The sequence below is a fragment of the Tamandua tetradactyla genome, chromosome 5 (genome assembly GCF_023851605.1).
Source record: "Tamandua tetradactyla isolate mTamTet1 chromosome 5, mTamTet1.pri, whole genome shotgun sequence".
NCBI lineage: Eukaryota > Metazoa > Chordata > Mammalia > Pilosa > Myrmecophagidae > Tamandua > Tamandua tetradactyla.
In genome coordinates, this window is record NC_135331.1 from 156,632,084 (window position 1) to 156,646,450 (window position 14,367).

The 14,367-nt window shown below is 40.7% G+C and overlaps 1 long non-coding RNA gene across 5 annotated transcripts in view; it reads right to left on the reverse strand.

Annotated features, from left to right (window-relative positions):
* LOC143684985 (uncharacterized) overlaps window positions 1-14,367 on the reverse strand; it is a 106,820-nt gene that overhangs the window by 30,696 nt on the left and 61,757 nt on the right. For 4 of the 5 annotated variants that reach the window (XR_013176305.1, XR_013176304.1, XR_013176306.1 and 1 more), the window contains 2 exons: window positions 14,241-14,281; window positions 12,837-14,071 (listed from right to left, as the gene is read on the reverse strand). The exons of the other annotated variant lie outside the window; for it this stretch is intronic. This is a non-coding gene — a long non-coding RNA (uncharacterized LOC143684985). Of the gene's footprint in view, window positions 1-12,836; window positions 14,072-14,240; window positions 14,282-14,367 lie in introns of those variants that run through there. 5 annotated transcript variants of the gene reach the window in all.

Here is a 14,367-nt window from a genome sequence, read left to right on the forward strand (position 1 = left end):
TCCTCTCTTTCCCTTTAACCCCTTAAGTCCCCATAAGGAAATAGCATTCGTTTTCTTTATGCATAGGGGAAAGTGTCTCGAAGTAAATCCCCCAAAATATCAAAAGCGCCTATCCACAGATGGTGCAATTAAAGGTCATTTTTATTATCCTCTTTTTGCTTATCTACATTTTTATAGTAAACTTTAATGCTGTAGTAAGAAACATTTTAAGATCCATATTTATATACTGTTATTCAAAAAATACTAGAGGCAAAAAAAGAGACATTTTCTCATGAACTAAGTCAGAATCTGGAAGACTAACACACTTGATTCACCAACAGGAGATATTAAATAGAAACAGAAAGTAAAGGATTATCTGGTTTTTAATACTTGAAACCAATTCCAACTGGGAATTATTAATAATTTTCATTTAACATTAGGTATAGGCCAAAGCTGTTCTACTTGTCCCAATCCGCTTAGAAATTCAGAACTAAAGACACCCCTGGAATGCGAAGAAACTACAATGTCGTGTATGTAATTCACTAAGACTCTCCAAAGCGAACATCTCATCTTCCCTGTGAACTCTACAGTAGAAATGGCACACGCAGGAATGTTGCTAATTACATGAAAAGGAGAGGGGAAGCGGATGGAATTCTCTACATAGCCCAGCCTCTGCTCTTTTGGCACACAGATGGTTCCACGGTGCAAGGAAATAGTCAGCCACAGTTTGTATGCTGAAATCGAGATCACAAATGAGGTACATCTCTTAGAGATACAGATTCATCTTCCCTCTGAGGCCCTACAGTCAGGCCGTATCCATTTCCGCAATCACTTTGATAGAATTCGGTTTTCAAAAGAACACAGATTTATTCAGTAAGTCGGCTCAGGTATTTGTTTACATGATGGCAGGATTTTTAACGTTTTGTCATTTGGCCTCACATGTACACAGCCGTGAGCCAAATGCCTGAGGAAGTACAGCTTAGAATGAACACCAAGAAAAGAGCTACTAATAGGTGAACACATACGAAAAAGAGGAGATTCTGAACAAAGACTAATGATTTGACTATTGAAAAGAGGGTGAATTTCAGATAAACCCTACAAATGAATAACTATAGTCAGATGTACATGCATTTATAAAACCACTAGCTACTAAATAACATCCATATCAGAAAATGACCATTTGCAAATTGTAGATATCATTTAAACTTTTAATATGAAAGATGATCATTTCCTACTTTAAATTATGAAAAAAAACCCTCAGTCTAAGAAAACAGTGGCTGAGCTTGGAGGCCTATGTGGACTATAATAGGTACTAAATTTAAACATATTTGTGGAAATTCAAATTAATTTTCATTCTCACTGGCACAGGAAAAGCTGGAGTAACTAGCTTAGATAATACAGAATCAAAAGCATTCTGTTACATCAATTTTCCAATCATTCTTTACCAGGTAGACATTAGCCAGTCTTTGGTCTTTAATTATGACAGAAGCAATCAACTCAACTAGAAAGTTACAAACATCAAAGTTTTAAAGTTTATTTTTTTGGCAGAAATTATGAGAAAGATAAAAGAGAGGTGAAAAATTAAAAAAAAAAGATAAAGCAGACAAGAGATCACCACTTCCCTGGAATTACTTTTCTCTGGCAGAGCACACAGTTTCTCAGTGCAGTTTGCTCTTTAACCATTCTGCGAACCTGCCTTCCTTTGATGGTCAGACTACGTAGTATCTCCAGATCTCAACAGATACATCAAGGACAACAGTTAGAAATCAATATGCCCTCTGAAATAGGGATGAAATAAAGATTTTTAGCACTAGATATTACACTTATGTGGTTTTAGATGTTTTTAAGCCCTTTAAAGAAATGTTTCACCAGTGTTATCAGATTTGAAGCTAGTTTCTGTTTTTCTAATCACATCCCATAATTTGTTTGTGCACCAATTCAAGATGAAATCAAAAGAGAGAGAGAGAGACATGACAAGAAAAACAGAAAGGGAGGTATTACGTAAGAAGAATATACATGGACATCAGGCTCCCAGGGCCTACCGAGTAGAAATGCTGAAATACCTCGCTGGGCTGTCCACACCTTTTCCAAACCTGCGGAAAGCTCACTGCTAAGCATCAGTCCCGGGCTTTGCGAGAATCAGAATTCTCGCCTGCCATACCAGAGACCTGGGTTTGATTTCCAGAGCCTATCCATGACAAAAATAATAATAATAAAACAAAAAGAATAAAGTCTCACACACACAACAGTGTGCTATCACCATGAACAATCCCAAAGGCATATATTCATTTTTAAATGCTATATAATTGAATTAAAATGCATTTACATTAATGAATATCTGCTGCGGTGTGGTTTGTATACAACAGAGAAGCTCTGTACAAGTTTGCAGCCAAATATACTTTAGATCCTCTTTGAGTCAGATCAAACTTACCCCCGAATGACACTGTTGATTTTCTAGATCTTCTTTATAAATTTCCTACTTAATCAGGATGGTAATGAGGTATTTCTCTTGTTTGTTTCTTAATTCTCGTCTTAAGCTATTTCGAATACACACTTCTTATATTTACTAAGTTGTGATTCTAACTTCCCTATAAACATGTCAATAAATAATGCATCATCTTGTCAGCCTTAGCAAATATTGGTAGGTTAAAATAGTGCCCTTCTTTGCATTAGTCCATTCCATACAGCAGTAACGCAGAGCTGAGCAAAACTACTCTAAACACTGTCCTTAACCAAGGTTCATTGCAGCATTTCACTGTTAGAGTGGCAGCACTGGGCGACCTGTGGCATAGCCCTCAGTGAAATGAACACCGTTTCACTAGCTGTCTTTTCAACTGTGACAGGCCTTAGTCAAAAAAAACAAAGTGTGACCTGCCAATCACATGTCACACCATGCTGCAGCCCCTCCTGACTTTGGGTGTAATTCCCGTCAGTAGGCTCCTCTCACCCACGAGCTGCAGAAACAAGAGTTCTTCCATCAATACTTGTAACTTATTTGAGCATGGACTTGGGCGACTTAAATGTAAAAATTATTTCCCTGGTGATGTCTGGGAATTATTGTGATTATTGGTCTGCTGGACCCATAATTCCCCAGAAAAGAGCACTGATCTAAATCTGAGAGATAGCAAGAGCTGTGTGCAGCAGTGGTGGGGTTCTGCCGATCACCACACTCCAGGGAATGTGGCCTTAGCAGGGATCACATTTCTCCTCGAGTGGAAATCAATCTATTAAGCTGCAAGACCACCACTCACCATCACAGCCTCTCACTATCACCATTCTAGCTTCCAGCACCAAACCTCAAATGAGGAAATGAATTAAAAATACTGAAATGTAAAAAAGTACTATACACATGTTGTTATAGCTTTTACTACCATCAATAATATCAGAGTCTTTTGCAAACTGATAGTAGCTGGCCTGCAGGATGAAGGTGCTTGGGTACAGAAAGAGCCTTGGCCTTGACAGCCCAAAGGTTCTGAGACAGCAGCTTCCCATACTGAAGACTCTTTCCCACACCCTGACCCCTTAATCCGACTCTCAAAAACAGGGGATCAGAATCACCTAAAGAGTGTGTCAAAGCACAGTTTGAGCCTCACCTAAGGAGGTTCTAAATTAGTAGATTCAAGGTCAGGCCTGAGAATTTCATCTCTAAGTTCCTAAGTGATACCGGCATTGCTGACCCAGGACCACACTCTAAGAATCAGGGCTATCAAGGATGGGAGCTTCATTGAGAATATTTTTAAAAGGTTGGGAGGAAGTAAATATAACTTAGCTATAAGGAGAAAATGTGGGTGGTGAGAAAAGGGGGACACTAAATGGGTGCGTTAATGAATTACCAGTCTGCCATATGTACAGATCATTTCGTTTTAATGTCATTTAGAGGTAAATCAACTGAGGCTTACATGATTAGGTTATTTGCCCAGGGCCATGGGGATGGTCCACTAATAACAGAACAGGAACTAAAATTCAGTTCCCTCAGTTCTAATTCAAAGCTCTCCAATGCACAACACTGCCAGAAGTTAGAACCCCTAGACTTTCTATCTGGAGATAGGATTCTCATAATTTTTTATTAGGATAGAGATTTCATACTTCATTTTTTAAGAGAAAGTAGATAATTTACTCTAGTCACTCCCATTGAAATGGGAGAACAGAAGAGGAAGCAAAATGAGATGAAACACAGTCCAGAAATGCACACATAAGTTTTCACAGAACAGCAAATTTACTGGCCAAGTTTGGTAACTTTATAGTTGCTGGTGTTGATTTTTAAACTCTTTATTTGGTATCTTGACTTCACTATCCAGGAGGTTCTGGAATAGCCAAATTCCCTGTTTGATTTTTTAACAGCATCTGCTTTCCAGCCTGCATTCCAGTTTTACTTGTGTCTGGCAGAGACTAAGCCTTCACTTGCCCTGAAAGCATGGGCCAGCTCCCAGGACAGAATGGAAAATCTCCCCTCTCTTTTCAGGAGCATGTGCACATTAGAACTGTTTGGTAAACTGACCAGCTGTCACCCACGGCTGTTTAATCCTCTCTATGCTGGCTGGAGAGGAGAGGATCATCTATCTCCAGTTTGTTGTGAAGATTCTCAAGAGGAGAGAGAAGAGGAGATCATTGTAAGTGAGAGCTTGGGAGTGGATAGCCAACATGTTCATCCCACTTTGTGGGGGAAATGAATGTGCATGGATTTGTTCTCAATTTAAATAAAATACAAGACATGGGGTTATTTCCTCCATTGTTAATTAAGTTGAGTGCTTATAGTCCAATGCCTTCAACATAATAAGCCCCCGATAAATGTATGATGAATTGGTTGAATTATGACATACTCAGTTTAAGTATTACTCTTCAGAAGAGCTAACATAACCCAGCACCTTCATTTCCTCATCTGTAGGAAGGAAACAATAATAACCCATAGGTGTTTTATGGAGACATGGAGAATTCAGTACTCTTCAATTAATTTCTTCCTGGTAGTATATATAGATAAGTTTCAAATATTTTCTATGTTATCAGTGAGACAATGCCAGAAAGATCTAGAAATAAGTATGTCTACCCATCTCTAATGTACTCACCAGTTCCAGTTCTGGTAATGAAAAGAATAATGCTTGTCAGACTATTGCTTGCTTAGCATGATATGCTGTAGAGTTATCTTTGTTATATTGGGCATGCCCCTATAGTAGAAGTATTGAACCCAAACTTTTTGTGTGATTTTCATGTTGGTCTTAGGAAGGATAGGAGGATGAGGACAGGAGCAGTGGTATGCTGACAAATGTTGAACAACCGACCCTCTGGGGAGGGGATGCCCTGACTTGTAGTGATTACCAATTTCCATGGTGTAAATACACCCTCTGTGGTTGACTTCAAGCTGCCAACAGTTTAACAACTGACTTGCAATATTCCTGACAACTTAAAAATCAGCTCTCGTGAGCTACTACAAGCTGGCACCAGCATACTGCTGGATAGAAGAGAAATCATGTGTGGCAAAATTAGCCCCTACTAACTTGACAGGATTTTCCCCTCCCTCTAGCTTGTAAGAAAACAAAAACTGGGGGCAGGGGGAGATAGCAATAGAGAAGAAAGCACAACCATTCTAAGAATCGTGAGTTATAGTCATCTGCTAACAACCAGCCAGAATACCTTAGATAGACAGATCAATAACATGCAGAACCAGCTATACTGACACCAACTCAGAGTAACCAGAGATATTGTAAGGCTCTGGAAAGTATTTCATGGAGGTCAAAGAGAAGTCTCAGTTGTCTGTCCTAATACTGGCATGTTTCCCTCTAAAAGTAGAGGGGTTTAGAATTCCAATTCCATGATGACTCCATAACCAGGTACATTATTTCAAATCACCAAGCACACTACGGTTCAGTTGACCTAGCTAACATGACCCATGGTACCAGGATCTGAAGGGGTAATCTGATGTGACAGAAGGAGCACTGGGCTGGGGTTGGAAAGACAATGTATCCCTGGTTTCCTTACCGGATGTCTTTGGGAAAATCATGCAACTTCTCTAGTTTTCAGTTTACCTCGTCTATTAAATAAACTAAGTAATCCCCTAAAGTGACTTCTGGCTCTAAAATGCAAGGCTTCTACGTGGAATTTTTAAAAACTCCCTTAAATCATTTGGAATTTAAAACTGTGCTCCCCCACCCCCCACCCCAACGTACTGGTAGAAATGGAAACCTACTTGAATTACAACACAGGTGTCATCAGAGCTTTTGCACTGGAGCTGAGCACATCACTATGGCAGAATTGTCGGTACACACGAAGGTTGTGGGTGAGGGTGGAAAGAGAACCACCCATCAGCCTTGCTAGTGGTAATTTCAGTAACAGAGGACTAGAATCTTCTTCTGAACTTCTCCACACCCACCCCATGGCAGTCTTTATTAACATCCTGAACCACAATATACAAAAATCCTCCCCTCTCCAACCCCATGTAACCTGTCTGGGAAGCTTTGCGATTTCAGATCCACGCAGTTTCCTCATCAGAGCAACCAAGTGTCCTCCTTAAGGGTGAAGCGTGAATTTTACAAGATGAGCTATAAGATACAACTTCTTACTCCAACTAGAAATTAAAGTTATTAAAGGTTCAGTTCTGTGCCATTTGCAAATACACAACTTTTACTTGTTATGTGACCCATTCTTAAACCTGCTGTGGAATCTTCCAGAGGCTTCCAGCTGATGAATTGTGTGTGTGTGTGAAAGTGAGTGAGAGAGAGAGAGAGAGAGGAGGGAGGAGGGGGGGGGATGCAGGTATGTGAGGAAAAGAGGGTATAGATGGGTATATGAGCCTGTGAGCCTGTGTATATGTTGATATAGACCACAGAAAGGTAACCAAAAAAAAATTATTTTAAAAGGGGACTTGGGTCAGAATTCTATATTGCACTGAACATTCAAAACAACAGCTTTAATCTAGACTGCCTCAGATGATACTAATTGGTGAATTAAGATGATAAAGTTGATGTAATATTTTGGTCCCCCAACTCAATATCAATCAAATCTCAAATGTGTATTTCTAAAATAACGAAAATAAACACAAGCATCAGCCATAATTATTAAGAACATCCTCTCCTCTAACAGGCTCTATAAAACCAGGAAATAAGGGAATATATGAGAATACAGGAGTGAGGGGAGGTTTGTGGGAAGAAAACTGCCTCCAAAAAAAGTAAAGAATGCAAACAAAAAATAAGCATTCAGAACAATTTGCGATGTCTGACTTTCCCGGAACAAGAAAAGCGAACTCTGAGGCTTTGTGATTTTTTTTTTTAAAGAAAAATAAGACCCTTATTTAAATCAGGTCCTGGGAGGCTTGGCTGAGCTGGCGGGAGCCTCTCTTGGCCGGCCCTGGTCTGTTTGAACTGCCACATGGCAGGAATTGGCCCTGCAAGTCTCAGGAGCCCGGCACAGGACCCAAAACTTCTTATTTTGGTGCCGCTTCCAAAAGTCCACATCCCTTTCCAGTTCATTACAAACACCTATTGTTTGCCATCTTTATCTGCCATCACTGCTGTTTGTTAGCAAATGGAAAGAGAACTGCCAGGACTACATTTCAGCCTAGCTCGGAACAGTGCAGAGGCGCTACAGGGATTGCACGACAGATGGTCTTTGAATGATATACAGGGTCTCTGCCCCTGGGCCTGCTTTGGAGGAGCTGTTTTGGATTGTTGCTCGGAAGAGTGGGAGGTTGTTGTGTGATATGTGATTATTCCATAATAATTTTAATTATTTTGCCTGTTTTCTAACAATAGTCCCAGCCTTTTTTAATTTTTACACCCACTGAGTTGTGACACGAGCATTCTTTTCTCTATGTTAGCAGGGATTAAAATCAAGCCCTGTATCCCTTCCCATTTTTCAAATAATCCATGTTTAAATAAATTACCTCGGTCTGGAAAACCAAGTTCTGTTGGCGTCCTCCTGGCACACACATACCAGCAAGGAAAAAAAAAAATCCTTATTGTGCTGTCTGGTGTGAGATTGTCGCAGTAACAAGTTTCAAGAGAAGGCTGCTCTTTGCCTCTTTAGAGAGGCTCTGGCTGAGGGAGCTTCATTGAGATGCATGCGGGGATCCCACCGGATCTGCTCAAAGGTACAGTCCGAGGCAGGCAGACAGCAGCCGACATGCATGCAAATGAAGCTCCCAAAGTGGGGTGTGGGCTTCAGGAGGGACATGGAAAATATGCCATCGTGCTCTCATCCAAATCCAGTGGAAACTTCTGAATGTTTTTCTAAAGTAGCAGGAGCCAACGAGAAGCAGATGCTAAACTTTCAAGGCATCCGAAAGCATTTCCCTTTACAGATAGAGCTGTTGACTGAATACAGGCAGAAGAGGTTTTGGGGTCATAAGCTGGGCTTTTGGTTTCTCAGTGCCATCGTTCAGCAGCTGCCACACTGAGTGTCCCTGTGGTTCTGAACCTGAGTGGTCTCTGGGGGCCTGCAGTGGCAGCCAGTTTCCACCCAAAGGAGAATGTCATCCTGGGGAATTCCAAAGCCACCAGGGTCTGTATGAAAATGTAAAACCTACAGTGAATCTAAACTACCAAGGAAAACCTAGGAATAAGTTTGTATTCATAAGACAGCATTTTTATTGAGAATGTGTTGCTTTATCTAGAGTTTGTTGCTCGTGAAATTTGCCCCTACAACTGAGTTTTGTGTCCCCAAATAGGCTTGTGGTTCCAGTCCTACAGCTGCAAGCCAAATAAAGCTTTGGATGATGTTCAAACTGACTGGTCTTGCTGCTCGGAAATAAAAAAGAGACATTCAGCTTCTCCTTGGTTTCCAACTAAGTAATATAGTTACCTCAAAACCAGGGCTCTCTGGTGAGAGAATGCTCTACAAAAGAGAAAGACTAAAACCCCGACCCTGTTACGTGATAGAGAAATTCCCAATGGAGTTTTAAGTGCTTCCCAACAATTGTGGTTTAATCCAATAACAGCAGCTCCTCTAACAGAGAGAAACCCAACTCACACAGCAGTTAATACCCAAATAGAATTCAGATAAGTCCCACTGTGTTGACAGAAAGGATTGGGGAAGCATCTTCCCAAGGCAGGCATGCCTTTGGTGAGATCCTGCCAGCCCGCCTTCACAGAGAACAGCCAGCCACTGCCCCTGGGCCAGGCGTGTGCACAGAGATTTCTAGTTATTTGGAGCCTAAGTTCTCAGAGAAAACATACAAATCAACGCTGCGTGCTTCAAGAAGCCACAACAATTTGTCTTCCAAAGCATGGAGGATGCACCTAAGAAGAACTTGCTGGGTTGTGTTGGGGTGGGGTCGCTTTTGCCAAGAATACCCTTGCTGAACATTTCCATTAAGGTGTATGATTTAAATGACCAGCACTTGACAACATCAGCCATCATAAACGATATAGAACTGTGTTCTCAACCCCTTCAGAAAAGTGAAACTCTACTTTAAACATGTTTACATTTTATAATCAGGTATTAAGTTCTACCGTAGGTCATGTGTAATACAGGTCACTTTATATGTATTATCTCTAATCCTGATAAAAACCAGGAAGGTAGTTTTTGTCCTCATTAGAGAGTTCAAAATGAGGAAAATGAGTCTCGCGTTGCCTAAATGACGTGACAAAGATCACGCATGATAAATAGCTGAGTCAGGAGCTGAAACCAGGTTTGTCTGATTCCGAAGACCACATTCTTTGCAGTGATGTAGGTATGGGGATGGGAGGTAGCACATTCACATACAGCATACAGCCTTGTGAAGACAAATGCAAATTCCAGCACATTTTGGGTTCTCATAGGAGGAGACTATGTACCTCCTCAGTACCTGACATGCTGCAATCCTCAGTGTTCTCAACAAATACTTATTAACTGAAGAATCCCTTCACAGGTATAAAACGGACAAGTAATGGTTAGCCTTAGTCAGGCAAGCCTTGCTTGTTACCTCTTCTTGGTCATTTCACCTGATATTTTCCATAGTTGAATCTAAATTCTACCAAGTTCTAGAAATTCTCTTTTCTTGGACAAAAAGAATTCAGCCAGTCTAAGCTCATATGAACCAATTCTAGGTAAAAGGGACAATAGGGCCTATTTCTGAAATGAATTCAATAAGTATCTAATAAATATTCACAGGGTACCCATGACCAACGCTACCCAAACTCATTTCTTCTGACAAAGTGATCTGGTAAAAAATAATTAAATTAAATTAAATTAACCCCTCTTAAGCCTAGAGTATTCTGTCAACATGACTGACAGAAATATATATATTTTATTTGTTGACTATACAAGAGGATAAAGGAAAATTTGTTTTACATTTAAAGATTCAACTGCATCTTGTGTTTTGTAAATAATTTTTCCTGTACCTTTGTATCCAATTCATGCAATTTTAGATAATAATACTATCTTAACAAAAATACACAAAAGAAATCCAATTATTTGCTTCAAGATAACCACAAGAAGATTCCATTTAAGATCTAAAAATAAATAGCCTAGGTTAGTAGTAACATGAACATAACTGAAATAGTATATTTTTAAAAGAACAGCTATATTCAAGTATTAACCATTTTTCCACTTTTCCTGAGAGCTCTTTTTTTAAACATTAGCATTCAAAAGAGTGGCACTCTGTCAGGATTCAAGACCTCTATGAATGGCAAACTTAACAGTTAAAAGATCGCACAAAATGCTTTTTTTTCTGACCCACATGTGAATTAGGCTCACGCATAAAGGAAAAATAAATGGGAATTAGAGGGCAACTCACAGAGGCATTCTAGTTGGGGAGAAAATACCACCATTAAGTCCCAAATGTAATTTATAAATGCAGCATTTGAATTCTCTAATTGTTTCTACTAAAAATGAGGCTAATGGAATTACACTGGAACCAGCCATTTAATCATATATGACTTTGCTGACCAGTGTCTCAGTCCTGAGTTCCTGCTCCCATCTGTAGCCTTGCCAAACCTTGAGCCCAATAAGGAAAGCATTTCTGTTCTTTTCTTTTCCTTCTGGGTAGGGAATGGAAGAGACCAGGGATTCCAAGTAATTCAGGTTTCATGGTCAAATAGGATAAATTTGATACAGTTTCCAGGGACACATAAAGCACGAAGGGGTCCCTGGAGATTATCTGTGCTGGTAGTTTTCAAATCAAATAGTTGCAACATTAAGAACCACTTTAAAATATCAGAGGGTATCCTCACCACCTTGCATGCCTCCTCCCTCCAGTGTCTGAGCACACACGAAGGCAATAAGGGGGAATGAAGGCTCCTTTGGATAAGCTGCCAGACAGCTGATGCCAGGTGTCTCTGAAACAAATGTAAATTGGGTTTCATACCAGAACTCCATGAATATACACTTTGATATGATAAATTTTTAGTTTTGTAATAGACAACACTGCAGACCTCCCAAAGGAGGTCTAAGACTAAATACGTGTGCCCAGCCTATTTCCAAAGTTCTGCAGGAAAACCACTGTGAGTTTTACTTTTTAAGATCTCAGTTTGGCAAAGGAAAAAGATTCATTCATTCATTCATTCCAATATTTGTTAAATTTCAGACGCTGCTAAGCAGTGGGAATGTGGGGAGGAAAGGCTCAGTGTCCATCCCCCAAAAGCATATGGTCTAGTGAAGAGACAGCGTAAAGAATTACAGTTCAAAATGAGAATCGGTATGTAACGGCATTTTCCCCAGGTTAACCAATCTGTGTACTTCATCACAGAGACTGCCCACATTAAGCGCTCCTTCGGTTATTTCAAAGAGGCCGGAGGCAAGTCCTTTCCCATCAGGCATGGTTACGGGATCTTCTGTGGTTCACAGTCCCTTCTTCCACAGCCACAGTGGACGGCGTGGCTCCTCCACCCTGTCTCCCCCATCCAAAAACTTCTCGGCTCCAAGACCGGTCTCTGGTCTCTGGTAGTGTAGGAGTATAACAACCCTCTCCTGCTTGTGCTGAAACATCTTAAAGAAATTTGGTGACAGCCTAAAGAACGTTTGCAGAATTTCACGAAGTAGGACTTTCTGTCTCTGCTTACACATCCATAGGATTCAGACCCATAGCAATGAGGCCAGGGTGAGTCTGACCAGGAGGCAAATCCAAGCCTCCCAAGAGGCTCATTGGCCTCCTTGGAAAGAACTTGAGCCAGGGCATCCCACCAGCTGTGCAGACATCACCAGACCTGCCTGACTCTCTAGAGAGGATAGAGCTTGATTTCTTTTCTCAGGAGGTGTCTTAGCCTCAAGGCCAACATATTTCTGTGGATTCTCTTCCACCAGTTCACAGACACCCTTGACACATGTGACTCCCTTGTAGGCTCCAGTGAGGGCAGAACCAGTAGAGATGAGTTTGAAGGGCAATTGGAATCCAGAAAAGACAACTAAGTGTATAAAACTTCACTTATCTGGAGATAAGATTTGGAAGATGAGTTGCTTTTATAAGTCAGAAAACCAGCATGCATGTGGGAAGGTGGGTGATGAAAAAATAGGGAACAGTTTAAAGGCTTGAAGGAATGAAAACAATACCATATATTTAGGGAAATCTGTGCTCATTAGCTGAAGCTCTATTTTTGCTGGTAGGAAGTGAGAAGCAATGGAAAACAGTAAGGTTTTAATCATAAAGGTCTTATATGCCACATAAAAGAATTTGTTTTATCTTGTTTTGATGGAAAACCTTTGAGTTGAGTCAAGTAATTACCTAATCACATTTATCCATCAGATACATCACTCTGCTAATAGTGTAGAGGATGGGTTTGAGGTAAGAGAGAGGCAAAAAAGGCCTGAATGGAAGGAGTTACAATATTCAGATAAGAGGTACTGAGATATTGTGGCAGGCAGAATTCTGAGATGGCCTCTGAGATCCCCACCCACTGATGCTCACACCCTATATAAAAATCCCCTCCCCTTGGGCATGGGCAGGACCTTGCAGAGATGCAGGGTTATCACTATCGTGACTGGGTTAATATATGTAGCAAAGGTGAAGGAATTTTACAGATGTAATTAAGTATTAGGTGAGCCCTTAAAAGAGTGTCTAGAGTCAGAGACTGGAAGAAGCTGAGAAAGTCTCCCACTCTCCCTGAAGAAACAAGCTGTTGTACTAAGAGGGCCACATGGCTAGGGGCCTCTGGGAGCCAGTGAATGTGCAGGAGTGTTGCTGGACTCTAGGAGAGGGGAACTAAGGAAGTCATGGCACATCTCCACACGCTGCTTGTTTACTCCAGAGCACTTTGTTCTGTGGTGGTGATGGTGTTAAGAAGCAAATAAAACCAGCAGGTCTATGGTTAGGATACAAATATTAGGCAAAATAAAAGCAGGAATGAGAGAAGGCTAAGGGTGAACTGTAGGGCACATCCATGACCAGACAACAGGAAGGGAAAGAGGATTTTCCTTTAGACAAGGAGACATCCAAGAAGTTGGAGGGAGAGGCAGGTGTCCTTGTAATTACCAGGGAAGGGGAAGTTTTCGGGGGACATGCTCATCGCTTTTGAATGCCACCATACCCAAGGAGGGCTTTGAATGCTCATGAAATAAGGCAATTATAAAATGAGAGTAATTTAATTGCTAGCAGAAGTTTTGAGTCCCAATGGCCACTTTATAGCAAATGCTTTACTTACCTCATCCGTAAAATGATGGTTATAATGAGGTTAGACTATCTGTTTTCTCTTCCTCAGAAGATAAAGATTCTCCCCTTACTTTTTCCCTCTGCTTCACAAAGTCTCAAATGCTCAAGGGCCAATGCTTTTTCCTTTCATGGGCAGAGGAAGACTCACTCTGTATATCAGCTCATAGACCAAACTTGCCCGGGGCAGCTTTAACAGGTCCCCTCCATTACTTCAAGCAGATTATCTTCAGTAAGAAGCATGGAGACAATGCTCACGATCTTTTTATTGCCAAGAAGTACACGAAATTGAAATGCAAAATAGGGGAACTTTACTTCTTTTTAAAAGCATGTTGACACTTTGTTTATTTGCCACTTGCTTTGTGGGAACACAGCGAAGAACCAAGAAGCAAACCAGAAACCTCTGGGCAGCCAACATTTCCGCCACAGGCCACCCTCATTAATTAACTTTACCAAAAAGTCTCTCCCAGGTGTTTACTCAGGGCCTCATCCCGCTTCAGAAATTCGAACAGGCCTGGTGACGTGGTTTCCAAATGAACAGCCCTAAAGGAGCAGCAAATTAAATGAAGAAGAGAACTAGGCAAGGGACATCAATAGCAGTAAGAGCTGATGACTTAACAGCAAGAGTAGAAAAATAACGATAGAAGACAAAAGAAGTAAAATCCATAGCAGCTTAATATTGTTTAGTACAGAATAAAAACATACTACATACCACAACAGACCCCTGAGGGCATCAGAGTTCAGCATGTTGGCCTAAGAAATCATCAAAAAAAAAAGTTAAATTACATTTGGTATAGGGTAACAAGGCAGACACATTCATAATACATGAAACCAATAAG